The sequence below is a fragment of the Eucalyptus grandis genome, chromosome 5 (genome assembly GCF_016545825.1).
Source record: "Eucalyptus grandis isolate ANBG69807.140 chromosome 5, ASM1654582v1, whole genome shotgun sequence".
Taxonomy (NCBI): Eukaryota; Viridiplantae; Streptophyta; class Magnoliopsida; order Myrtales; family Myrtaceae; genus Eucalyptus; species Eucalyptus grandis.
This window is the reverse complement of record NC_052616.1, coordinates 21368644-21383259: the sequence shown is the minus strand read 5'-3', so window position 1 is coordinate 21383259 and position 14616 is coordinate 21368644. Positions and strand designations below refer to the sequence as shown.

Sequence of the window (14616 nt, the reverse complement as noted above, 5' to 3'; positions counted from 1 at the left end):
AAGAAGTAACTTTTTTTACTTCCAGATTCTATCGAATCTACTCCCGGAACAAATTTATTCCCGAGAGCAAAATATTTACCAAAATGATTTCTATTCTTTTTTTGTTCCCGGAAACAAAATAATAGAATCAATCACTATTGGGAAAATTAACAAATTGACCTTTAACAACCAAATATATTGTCACCAAAAGGACGAAGTTCTTTGTGATGACTATGTTAGGGAAATCTCTTATGATGTTTTGAATATGACAAAATAAATTGAAAGCTACTAACATGTTTATTGATTGAGTAATAGACTACGCAGATGATAGAATGTGTAAATGATATTATCAAATTTTATATTTGAAAGAACCAGAAGATAGAATCTATGTTGAAGCTGAATTTATTCATATTGTGTCTAAATCTTCAGGCTATATATGTTCGGAAGCAGAATATGTTCATACTTACGTCCAAATTGTAAAGTCTATTTCAGACGGAAGATACTCAAACTTTACTTTAGACATAACACTCTCAGATTTTACATACAGAATGAGATACAAGTTCAGAACGTGACAAGATCTAGAACGAGACACAAGTTCAGAACGTAGCAAATTCAGAACGAAACATGTTCAGAACGAGATAACTCAACAGAACATAACACAAGCCCTAAACATATAACAGCTAGTGATCTGATTTGGATTATACATCAAGATGGATTTGATTGACTCAATCTAATTGATTAACAATTTGATCTTGAAGACAAGAATTTTCTAAACGAAAAAGCTCTACATATAGAAATCAAGATTCTGTTTGTATGGACGATCAAAATCAACTTGGGATTCTGCTTCTATCACTCAATAGCTATTGAGTCTTCTAGATACAGATCTGTCTAATGGGTAGATTGGAAGACGATCATCTAGATAGTGTCCGACGGCTAGTTCGGAAGTAGAGGAGTATTTAAGGAGACCAAGTAAGAGACGGAGCGTAGAATTTATAATTCCAGAGTGTGAGCGAACTTCGATCATACACTTGTCTTTTGTGAGCTTAAACGTTTGTGATTGTGAGAGAAATACAAAAAGAGTGACTTAGTGAGATTGTGTGATCTACCACTAAGTGTTTGCACTTAAAGTTGTAATATCTTGTTGATTATATAGTAGAATCCAGCCAGGAGGCTGTTAGCGTGGACATATGCTTGATCTAAGCCAAACTACTATAAATTTCGTGTGCAACATTCTCTTCCCTTAACTCTCATTTTTTAAGTCTGTTGCACACTTACATGTTATTTCAAAAGTATGTTCCATCGCATAACAGATTCTAAACATTTACCAGAAGTCTAGCAGCTTGTTTGTCATGCTCTGATCCTTATTTAGACTTTGCTTGCAACTTTTTTTATTTAGCATTTATTTATCAAGATTTCTTTTGAACACCTATTCACCCCCTTCTAGGTATTCGTACTAGCATTTTCAATTGGTATCAAAGCCACGATGCTTGTCTTATTGAAGTGTTTTTTTACTTCTGAGTTAAAGATCTTCTATGGCTAATATATTGGCACCAGGACTTATGGAAGGACAGAGCAACAATAGGCTACCATATTTTGATGGAAATAAATACAATATTTGGAAAAACAAAATGAATGCATTTCTAAGATCCAGAGATCTCTTATAATGGGATGTTGTGGAAAAAGAAATCAATCACATTGCTGCATCTACATCAAATAATATTGGCAAAGACAAAGAAACTAAACCCCCTACTCCTATGTCTCAGACAGAGATGTCCAAATCTTGATATAAAAGCTGTCATGCCTCGAACTTTGGGCACACGCACATCCCTTGGCGGTCGACTAAAATTTGCGACGTTCCCAAGACGCGTCGCCGACCCATTCATTTTATGCACATGCATAAGTAAATTCAAAAACTCCAGACAACCATAAAACACAAGGATAGTAAAACACATGCCAACACCTTTCTCCCAAAACACACTTTAAAAACAATCCGAGTTAACCCTATAGGTTCATATACAGTAGGTTTGACTTAAAAAAAAACCACTAAGCCATCTACACTCTGGACCCTTGAACCTCGGACTCTAGATCCTTCACACCATGGCCCTGAAATGGTAACTTACAACGGGGTGAGATAAAAATCTTAGCAAGTTAAACCCTAAGCCCCGACTAGGACGAGAATTCACCTAGAGGTAGCCTAAACATGCATCACTCACAACTTACCTCGCTTGGGTGCATCCTTGTACATTAGCTCATCACATATATCGTATGCACATAGCAAACATATCTCATAACTGGAACACATCAAATCATATTTCAAATATTCTCATGGGTCTCGATTATAAGGTAAAATCGTTATGTCATATCTAATACCACGCCACTCAATTTTGCCCCATAATCAGGCGCGACTATCTCATCCACTCTTGCATGTTCCAGTTCTTACGGCTCATCGGCCATGACACCCCAACTCAACAGTCAACGGTCATCCAGCATAATCGGACATCGTCCCGCTTCATCGGACACGGCAACATCTACATCTAGACGGCATTCTACATAGGAGCATCGGTCCAGCCTCCACTAAGACCGGTATCCGTTGTCAAGGGCATTCCACATAGGAGCATCGGTCCAACGTCCATTACGACCAGCATCTGTTGTCAGGGGCATTCCACATAGGAGCATCGTCTCCCCGACTTTCATTGGGTAAGAGGTTCTGATAACGATCACACACACATCCAATCTCGGCTAAGGACATCGTGCTTTGCACTCAATTGCCTCAATTTCAAATAATGTACATGACCTATTTTCTTCATATTAAAAACACTCGGTAAAATAATTGTGTGTGGACACACAATCAGATCAGACCATAAAATGTGATATTCTCTCTTTTCAAAATTCCACAATTTTATATAGTACTTAAAATATTTTGGTGTCAAAAGCAATACCCAGTATTTTTTAATTAAATACCAAAAATCCATAATTTTGAAATAATAATTTAAAAAATCAACAGTCACCATTCAATTGCACAAATTAATTACACCATGACAATCGGTACGAAATACTGACGATCGGTTATCCCGGTATAATTTACACTAATTAATAAATAATTAAATAAATTACAATAAAATAAATAAATTGCGTTTAATTAAACTGAACTACCTAATTAACCAAACCATGTAGGCACATCGTCGATCAAGTCAACCTTTTGCCTTCCATCATATAGTCAAAACACCAAAATCCCCTTTTAAAAATAAACTTAGTAACTTTTTTTATTTTTGTTTAAACCTTCTGAAATAAATCCGTACGGGGTCCTGTATTTGAAATTAACCCGCCAAACTTTGCACGCACCTCGTATAAAACCTCTTCATTTCATTGAGCACATAAAACTTGGCGTCCAAACCCGATACCATATTTCTTTTCTAATTTCTTTTCTAACCACCCTCTTTTGAAAACAAACCTTAGTAACCCCTCTTTTTTTTCTTTTCTTTTTTTTGTTCAAAATATTTATAATTAAATTCATAGGTGCTCACGTATTCAAAATTAATCTGCCAAACTTTGCACGCACCTAGTTTAAAACCTCATTGTTTTATAGACCAAATAAGTTTTGGTGTCCGGACCCAAGCTTGAGCTTGAGCTTGCCGGTGTTGGGTGGGGCCTTGGCCTCGCTAGATTGGCGAGATTGAGCCTTGCTCGACACAAGCAAGCTTGAGTCTCGTCAGATCTGGCGAGACTCGAGCTCACTGGCATCGGGTGGGGCCTTGGCCTCGCCGAATTGGCGAGATCGAGCCCCACTCAATGCTAGCAAGCTCGATCTCGCTTGTCGCCGGTCGCTGGCCGTCGTCATGGCCGGTGGTCGGCCGAAGAAGAAGAAAAAGAAAAGAGAAAAGAGAAAAAAAAAATATTTTTAAAAAATTAAAAATTATATTTTTAAAAAATTAAAAATATTAAAAATTATATTTAAAAAATTAAAAATTCGATTTTTAAAAATATTTTAAAAGAATTATAAAAATTTTCCATTAATTTTGTATTGCATAAAAATTGTTAAAAATTTTGTATTGCATAAAAATATTTTAATAATACTTTTTAATAAAAAAATCATTAAAATGAGTTTTTTTAGGTTTAGTTAAAAAAATTTATGTTATAGTTTTTAGTTATTCAATAGTATGTTCACTTCAAATAAGAGAAGCATGTTCATAGTCTAATTTTTTTTATAAATATTTCAATTTATAGGTTTTTTTCAACTATTTTTTAATTTTATTTACTATTTTTAATTTAATTTGAAGTTTTAATCCAGTTAGCATATAGTAGAAGTGGGTTTTCCTAGAATGTTAATAGGTTTTAGCAATACGGGTTGGGTCGGGTATGTGTCGGGTTAGATCGGGTATGAGTTACTAAATTTACACTACAATAATATGGGTCAAAACGGGTTAAATGGGTCAAATATAAGTCAACCCATTTTCGACCCGACTTGACCCACCCATTTGATACCCTATTGTATTGTAATTGTTGGGGCCGGTGAGTTGCAAGGATATGAGGTGTATATTTGGACCGTCAACTAGCAAGCTGTATAAAGGATCACAAGGTTTTAGGCGATAGTCGGTGGCCAGAATGGCGTACGGCCAGAACCCAGGTTGCATTCCCAAGTAGTGATTCACTCCTTGACCCGTGGTGTCTGATTCAGGTCCGTGACCCCAAGAACAGCCCATCCCACTAGGTTGAGGCTCGAAGCTAGTCTCTTCTCTGGGTTGCTGATTTGGTCCAATAGCCCATGGATTTTGGATGGGAATCCATTGTATTGGTGGCCACTATCCTAGGTTTGATTGTTGAGCTAATGTTGGAACTGAAAGATGCCGGTGCGAATCTTGTTGTTCTCGCAGTAATTCAATTTGTTGTGAGGTTTGATTCTGTGGCAGATTATTGATGGATGAATCCTCCATTATATGTAGGATTTGTCTAGATGCAAGTCGGTGTTGGACCTTTGAGTATGTTGGAGATGATACCAGAACAAAAAGGGTTTTGAATTCCTATGGAGTGTCACCTCGTTTTTTGCAGGATGATGTCTACACCACCAGTTTGAAAACCACCCAGGGCAATCCGAAAAAGGTTCATGGAAGCTTAGGTCAGAACCGAAAGGCCATGATACCATGAAAGGAAGTGAAAAACATGGACCAGCAAGCGACGTATTTTGGGGGAATATTGTAATCTGATTTTCATTGTATCATTCTTGTACATGTATACATTTATAATACATAAAACAAGAATAAAGAAATGAATAAACATGGTTATTGTATGATTACAATTTCCTACTTCATCTCTGAGTATCCTTGATTGAATCAATTAAGTCAATTAAGATCAAGGTCAATCGCAACTTTTTCCAACATTTTACTTTATTAATTCTAAATATAAGTTGCGATAAGTGAATTATGGCAAAATGTGATCATAAAAAGTAATGGTTCACTGCAATCATTCAATTAAGAAAATGGGGTAAACTTTGAAACTTCTGACAGAATATTCAAGTTTTTTAGTATGTAGAGTAAGTTCCAGGTTTTAAAAATTAAGAAACATGTCCCAACAGGTAAGTTTCAAGTGGAATCAGAGTAAAACTTAGAACCACTCACCCTATGGGTAATAACATTTGGATGTGTGTGTGGACCGGCACCCACACCAAATAAGGTCAAGGACAGACATGGGGATTTTAATCCTTGACTAAACGAATGAAAGAATGAACATGAAGTTTCTACGCCAAACTCAAGGCAGGATTGCGAGAAATTCCTATACTAGAAGAACAAGTGTGAGGCAGGGCTCGGAGAAACACGAGATTATAATTGAATACTAGATGTCTCCTATGGATTTAGAAACGCGAGACTATAATTGAATACTAGGTGAGGTACCCCTGCTACGCACAGGCTCACTTTGAAAACATAATTGCACTATTCATGCATGCATATATATTATCAAATTGTTCACGTTTATTAAATCAAGCAGATTCATCACTTTTACTATTCAAGCAAAGCGATATCCCCAACACTATCACACTAAAATTTGCTCTCTGCACAATGACGCACAAAAGGTGCTCACATTTGAAGCATCAAAGTTACATTCAAAATAATTGTGAAACCATGTTTATATATAAGAAAGACATAGCATTCCAAACTTGGTGAAGATTGTGCCTACCAAATCCCGCCGACAGTGAATTTCTTCCATAGAGTTGCCGATTCCATTTGCCTTGATTTTGAATGAGTATATGCGTCCTAGGTCAACTATCTGAACACATATCGAGCTGGACTTGTGGATTTCCAAACTTCATGCCTTGTAGAAATGCCCATCTAGTGGTGTCGTCTGGTGCCACTGTACACTAAAACAAACATCATAATCCTCACTTTCCAAATCCATTTTTATGATGATGTGCCATCCAAGAATGAAGTCGAAGGTTTCTGGATTCAATCTATCACCGGCACCAAGCACATATCAATTACATGTATAGAAGGAAGCAAGTGAGGCAAAAAAACCTGCACTTTTAGCTTAAACATTCAGGCTTATTTCTTGTTCTGAACACAATCTGTTATTAACCCAAGAAAAATGACAGGCCTAGGAAGCTACAGGTACCAAAGAAACAAGAACAACAACTACTAAAAGTTCAAGAAGTAGCAAAAGTTCTTTTTTCTTTTTCAGAAAAGGAAACAGGTCGAAAACAAAGCTACAATCAAAATCACAAAAGCAGCCCAAAAAAAGTTTAAAACCACAAAAGTTTGCAGTAAATAAAGTCGAAAAGATCGAGAGTATTGTTGAATTTTCTTCTGTTTGGAAGGAAAAGAAGAATGAAAGGAAAGAAAAATATTTATGTGAATTATAAAAAAGATATTCATACTTAGTGAAACATCAAATAATGTGATAGTAGATTTATAAAACCTAATACTTCTGAGAGAGTTCTCTCGTCATCTAATTTAAATTATTATAATTGAACATTGCGAATGAACATCTCAACCACAAACTTTTATTTTTAAAAAAATTCAACGACAAAAACAGTGCTAATATTTGATATATACCCAATAATCAAAAAATAATATAGATGGACAAAATCATAATTCACCACAATCAAGAAGATTGACAAGTGAATAATGCAAGTCTTACCTTTTAAATTTTAAGTTTAAAGCTCTTTAAGAAATGGTCGACACGGAAAACATTCACTCGAACTCTGCTGGAGAAACTAAAGCAGAGAGACAGTACAGTGAATAAGAGATTATTGAACCTTTGATAAAGTATCAAGTAACCACAACAACCTACAGAATAATGGCAAGTCCTATAAAAATGAGGTCCACATTGAAAGAAGCAACAACAACACACCATTCTACCACAGAAAGATACACGAGCATCGTCATCTTTGCAGACAATTACCTCATCGATCCTTTAAAGTCAATCATCACTGACGAGACAACCCAAGCTGCAAGAAGAAGTCTCGAATTTTGGATGAAATTAATCTGCAAGGTGGGACTATTCTCCTTAACGATGGCCTCACAGACACCATCCAATCTAGAAATGGGACATCGTCACCTACATTATGGCAGTTCCTTAGATTTATCTCCCTCAATGTACTGCAATTCTTCACCACCTTTTCTACCCCTTCGGTCGACAGATGCACACGGTGCACTAAGTCGAGATACTTGAGATGGCAACATCTACTTATAAATGCCGCTAGTTGCTCCTCACTGAGTTTCAAGTCTTCTGCTTGCAAGACCTCTAACTGTGGGAGTTCAAAGTCGATGCATAGATTCCTTATGTTTCTTAAACCACAGATCTTCAAATACGTGACTTGAGGGCAGCTCTTCAGCACACTTGAAATGCCATCCCCAGTTATCTTCAAACAATCGCCCACATCAAGATACCGCTATTTGGGGCACATACGCCCGATCTTCTTGAGGCATTCGTCGGTCAAATTCACATTAGTAGGTATGCTAAGAGACCTCGCTCGAGAATTCACCATGACATCGGTTTCACTGGCATCATCTTTCCTTAGGTTTGTCTTCTCCATTTCGATTGCCTTCAAGAAGGGACATTGTCTCATGAAGTTATACAATGTCGTCATCGTGAGATTGGAGCAACGACTGACGTCAATGGGGGTTAGACTGACGCTCATGTCGCGATCCGTGAGGAAATGTAGTGCCTGCAAATCTAAGTCCTCGATGCCCCGGTGCTTTAGCACGGTCTTCCAAATCCCGTCGATCGAAACCCCCGAGGTGATCGAAAAAAAAAAAAAAAAACCCCAAGGTGCATGAAAGAACGAGCCTCTTCAGCAGAATATTTGCCTCCGCTACAAGACATTAACAACCCATCCCAGATAAATGAGCCCCTCAAAACCAGACTACTGAAACCCCCCGCATGACGAAAAGAATCCACCAACTCCTCACAGAAAATCGCCTTCTCTTCATATCATTCAGGGCCAAGGAGACCAGGTGAGGCCTGTTCACTATCAGCGAAGCAATACCTCTCCCAGTAATTAACCCACATTCCCGAAACTTAACTTCCCTCAGAGACGGGCAATTCAACGACAGAACCACAAGAGATTTATCAGAGAGAAACCGATTACCCGAAACGTCGATTCGCGACAGCCTCTGCAGCGTCCGCGACAGGGCAGAGATACCGTCATCCGTGACCCGAGCCGAACGGTCCCGCCTCCGATAGCTAATGTCGAGCTCTTCCATCACGGGGAAGCACTCCGCGATCGAAGCCAAGGCGGCATCCCCCCGCAACCCAACGATGTACAGCACCAAGACCCTCAAAGCCACGAACTTGGACCCCATCTCGCGCAACCCCCCGAAGCGGAGGGACTCCTGGTTGGAGAGCTCGAGGCGGTCGAGGGGGCAACGGGAACTGGGCGATCTGGAGGAGGACGGAGGACGGATTGCCGCCGAACGAGCTGAGGTCGATGGACTTGAGGGACGTGAAGCACCGGAGGATGGAGCCGAGGCGCGGAGTCAGTCGGTTGGTGATGGAGAGGGAGGTGCGGACGGTGTTGGAGATGTGCAGGAATTGCTTGCAGACGGAGGAGACGGACTCGAAGTCTGCGGCGGAGACCAAGCGGCGGAGGACGGCCCCCCAGCACAATGGGGGCAGGTCTTCCCATGGCGGTTGCTCTGCCACCGTTGGTTTTTTTCCTCCTTTGCTCCGCCATCGTCAGTTGTGCGTTGCTTCGGCTTGGTGTACCCTTTCCCAGGACAAAATATTCTGAAAATATTCGGTGATTTGCAATCACACGTCAACGGCTGACATGACGTGTACTTATTTATTGTCAATCAATTATAATTTGACACATAATCGGTGACACGAAAATGGAGAAATTAATAAATAAATAAAAAAATCTCCAAATCCAATTGGACTTCTCTCTTCCTCCTCTTCCATCTGCGGCCACCACGAGCCCCACCTCCGCGCCTCCTTCCGCCCTGGCCACAGCCAGAGTCACGGGCGTCTTATCTCTCATGGTCATCTCCTCCGCCCGGTGCCTCACTTCCAAATCTAGCAGCAGGGGATTGGATTTGGCCGGAAGAGAATTCATGGCTGAAGCTGGTCTCTCCTTCCACCACTCGAACTGAAAGTGTGAAGGTTTGCTTGTCACGAGACGACCAAAATAGAAAACGATTGTGTAGAACCAGCTCCATTTGCGCCAGATCTGGAGTCTTGGTCACGAGCGATAATGGCTCATTCACACACGACGACATAGGGGAGACGCAAAAGTCGGTGAAGTCCAGATTTGGAATCATCATCGCTCCCGACCATGGCTCCGGATCTGGAAGTTCGGCTAGATTTGGAGTCTTGACCGCGAGACTGAGAGATGGATGAGGAGGTCGGCGCTCAGATCTGTGGACGAGAGGCCGTCCATGGCCGACCGCTGCACTGCATCTCCATATTTGTGGACGAGCGATTGCGGCCAAGGCTTAGCCGCCGGGACGACGGAGAGGGGGTGGACGGGGAGATCGGCCTGGACGCAACGATCGACCGTCGCTCAACAGCCAGATCTGGTCTGCTGCTCAACGGCTTTGAGCTTGAAACTTGGCTCGTCCATGGCTGCCGACGACGAACTCATTAACTTTTCTGCGGTCCATGGTGGCCACAGTGGGGCAGCGGCTCAAGGATGGTGGCGGCGGCGGCGGCGGCGGCTTGGGCGGTGGAGATAGCCAAGCCCAGGCAGAGCGACGGTTGAAGATGAAGAGTCAAAGAGAATTTTTTTTTTTTTTTAATTTCCATGTCAGTATCCATATGTCAAGATCTAATTGAGCTGATGACGCGATGTTTGCAAATCGCTCAATATTTTCTCCTTTTGTAGCTAAGGTCTACCGGATAGCGGGTTACCTGAGACTATGTCTAGAGGGTTGGATAAAAATTTGAATAGGGTAATTTTTATGCTGTCCGATAATTGAAATTTTAATGTTTGGCATCAAAGGTCGGACTTGGAATAGGCCAAACAAGATGGACCTTTATCTTTACAGTACAGATTTTAAACTCATGAGATAATCCGTTAATTTAATTGTATGCATCAAAGAAGACATCCATCCAAATTTGGATTTCATGTGAGGTTTGTTAAACATTCAATAGGGTCCTGAAATCCAATTTGCACTAGAGGTGTCCCACGTCTTTAATCACCGCGCCCGAGTTCTTTGACCACGAATTTAATGAAATATGATTTAAGCATTGCATAATAGAAACGTGTTGATGATCTAAAGGCATCCCGAATTGTGGGGAAATCCTTTTGAGAGGTTGACCTAGTTTTATTGAGTCAAGCTAGTGCTAATTAAGTGCTATCCACCCTTCCTAGTTTAGTACTAGATTGATCTATGGGTGGACCAATTACATGTGATAATAAATTACCAAAGGTGGGAATGATAATTATCCTAAGTAAAAATTGATTTATGGAAGAAAAATAAATTTTTCTATTTCTATTGCTGAATGAGTTTCTAAGTAAAAATATGTGTCTGATAATGATGCAAAATTTCTATTTTCGGAATAGAATTTTGTTTGATAACGACACAAAATTTTTCCTTCCGAAACGATGGTAGATGGCGACAGTAGTGAAGGGTAGCGACGGGGTAGCAGGTGGTGTTCGGTGATGGATGGTAGACATCGACGGCAGATGGTAGCAACTGAAGAAAGTAGTAGTGGAGGGCGATAGCAAATGGCAGCAGGTAGCAACTAGCAATAGCAGATGGCGAATGAGTGATCGACTGATAGAGAGGATGAGCAATAATAAAAGTTTTTACTTTTTTTTTTCCAAAAATAGAGAAGTATTTAAAAAAATGAAATAATTCTAAAATAAAAATAGAATGATTATCATGTGCATGCCTAAACGTTTGATGTAAGATGGATTGGGCTTGAACGAGCCAAAAAGGGAATTGCTAGTCCAAACCTACCCATTTATGCTTCTGGCCCAACAAGTCACCTGACCCATGATCACCTCTACTCGATACATGTCAGCTATCTAACGGTAATTTTTAGTATTCAAATTCAGTCAAGTTCTTCGAAGTATCTCTTGATGCTTGATTTATTTTAACTTGTCAATATGGACCTAACGGACAAAACAATAACCAACCTTTTAATTGAACATGCATTGGAAGGTTGTTACGGTTTAGTATTTCGCATGGCTGTACCAATCCCTTTTGTGGGCCTTTCAATATTATAACATGAGCATATAATGTCATGGCAAATTTGTTGGGGTCCTTGATGAACTGTTGAATGACTGCGATGATTGTAAACCGTTGATCGGCAATCATCGTCAATCGTTGGACCATTGCACACTGATTGTCGCCCATCTGATTTCAGTCTACAATCTCACTGTAATTTAGGCCATGGAATGTTATAAATGCCCCTCTTTTTTAATTAGGTTGTAGCTTTGTACTTTGGTAGGAGGAGCCCAGAGGTCATGAAATTCAGGTGCTGTATTGTACCATCCAAGGTTGTCCCCTTTATAAGTAGGGGGCATTCATCCATGGCTTGTATTGGTAGGCCTTAATGGAGGTCAGGATTCTCATTTGCATCACCACACCAGTACAATTGTAGAAGCTCCAATCCAAAAGCCAATTCTTCGTAAATGCCCCACCTCCTCTGTTCATTCTTGAAAGACTTGTATCACTTCAAAGCCAAATTGCATCCTCACAATGCAGTGAGCCATTAAGTACTTTACATCCTCATTTCCCTTTTTCTTTTCCCAAAAAAATTTAATGATAGAAATAATTCCATTCGCTAGCATTTTGGAAGGGTTCCATGGCTCATTTAGTTTAGCTTTCTCAAGGGACTTTGAGGGAAAAATATAAAGTGTTCAGCAAGTATTTTTGGAAGTCCATCGGGAAAATGTTAGTATTGAAAATGCTAAAAGCTTAAAGCGAGTCTTTGCTCATTTGGCATTTTGGAAATGCAAGTCCATTTCTACTGTTCATCCGTTGACTTTTTTTTTTTTTTTTTTTTGCTTTTTGGGGTTGCGACCATTCATCTTCCGGAGGTCAAATCTGGTGAAGGCTGACCTCAGGTGAGGCTGCCGGAGGTCGGCCAACCGTTGATGGCCAAATTTAGCCGCTGGGACGGCCTCGCTTGAGGTTGCACAACCTCAAGCAAGGCAGCCTAAGTTCGCGCGACCTCAGGCTACCTCGCCGGGGTCACGTAAACCTATGTAATGGCTCATGAGGTCTCATGACCCAAGCGACTCTACCTGGGTCTCGCAAAATCAGGAGGTGTCACTTGGGTTCGCGACCTTAGGTGCCATCACCTAGGTTCGTGCGGCCCAAGCAGTAGTGCCTGAGGTCACATGACCTCAAGCAGACTTGTTGGCGGCTAGATCTGGCCGCCAATAGTTGGCCGGTTGTTGGACGGATGGTGGGGGTGCTTTGTTGGATTTGATTTGATTTTTTTTAAATTTAATAAAAGCCCTTTGCAAATATAGGATCTACCAAATAGTATTTACACCTTTAAAGTTACAATTTGCCGAACACCAAAGTATTTTGGAAAACCCTTTTACCTTAAAGATATTTACATTTTCCTAAACCCATTTCCCGAAAGCAGAACTAAACGGGCCGTATATCCACATACTGCCTCATTGAATAGACAGACCTTATTAAGGCTCTATTTGTTTTCCAAAAAAAAAAACAATTTGAAAAATATCGTACTAAAAATAATCGCACATATTACTTACACTTATAAATAACCGAAAAATATATTTCACAACAACAAAATTATTTGGATATAAATTGTTGTCGATAATGAAAATGTTTTTCATTGTCCAATTACTTCAAGCGATATAAGCGATTGATTTTCAAAAAAACTTTTCCAAATCATTCATTTTTCACGAAATAACGTAGCCTTATATTTGTATTTGGATATTTTCATGTTTTCCTCCTCCAACAAATCTCTAGTTGATATGTTACATGCTTGAATGTGATCCGTGTGAAATTCTCAAACACATGACAAATTATTGATGAAAATCGATCTGTGGCATGTGCTGAGACACATCTGAGACATGATAAATGAAGATGCGCTGAGACACTTCGAAGTTCATACAATTGGAGAGGGATCGATATTGATGTGTGGTTCCAAATCCAAGTACAAAGCGTGCAATGATGTTAAGTGATGAATCTTTCAATATGAAAGTAGGAAAGTGTAAAGCACATATGAAATTGAGATTACGTAGAATTGAAAGTAAATAAAAAAAAATTACATGAAAATGTAAATTGCAGCAATTGAAGTGCATGAAAAAAGCAAAGATAACCATTTCCATTTTTTCAACTTGTTGATGTAAAATCATGAGTTTTTTTTTTTTGGTCGAAAGTAGAAGTAGTATTATAATAGTGGAAGCTTACAACCAGACGCTAAGGCATCCGCATACAGAAGATCAAGGAAAATATAAGGCGGGAATATGTTCCAATCCTAGGCCGAAAGTTGGAGACGCTAGGCCTTAGCAGCCTAGTCGGCTACAGTATTGGCCTCACGCTTACAGAACTGAATAGTCAGATTAGGGTAGAACGAAAGCGAAGCGATGGCCTTTGCGAGCAGAGCACGGATCTCCCATAGCGGCGAACCCACACCCGTGACAGCGTCGACGACAGTGCTGCAGTTGGATTCGAGCACGATTTGTGCCCGATGGATTCCCTGTCGCAGCAAATGCTGAAGCGCGAAGGTAAGAGACTGGAACTCCACTTGCAGAGCAGATGCAACTGGAAATCATGTAGAATAAAAATCGGTAAGTCTACCATGATGATCTCTGCAAATAGAAGCCATTGATCCTTCTGTGCTTCTTGGTTGAAAGGCTGCATTGATGTTGCATTTCAATGTACCCAAATCAGGTGGTTTCCAGATCTGTGGTGGGATCGGCTGTGCTGTTGCTTTTCTCGAAAGGGTAGGAACACTGAGCTAATAAAGGCGTCTCTGTGTTAATGCAGTCTCTACTACCACGGCTGAGACCAGATGATGGCCACGTAAGATGAAGCCATTCCTCATTCGCCAGATCTGCTAGAGTATAGTGGCTATAAGGTCTAGTGCAAGTGAGTTCTTCGCGGAGACAACCTTCTCTGTTAACCATGCTTCGAAACGATTAATCGTGCTAGGCTGTATATTGATGTTGATATGTGGATGAGCCTAGATTTCTTTAGTCCACGAACATAATAGGAA

The 14616-nt window shown here is 40.1% G+C and overlaps 1 long non-coding RNA gene across 1 annotated transcript; it reads right to left on the bottom strand.

Annotated features, from left to right (window-relative positions):
- Positions 1–5885: 5885 nt before the first annotated feature.
- Positions 5886–10342, bottom strand: LOC120293224. Its single transcript, XR_005550959.1, has 2 exons — positions 7369–10342; positions 5886–6482 (listed from the first exon to the last, which is right to left on the bottom strand). It is a non-coding gene; the product is annotated as an uncharacterized LOC120293224 (long non-coding RNA).
- Between the last annotated feature and the right edge of the window lie 4274 nt (positions 10343–14616).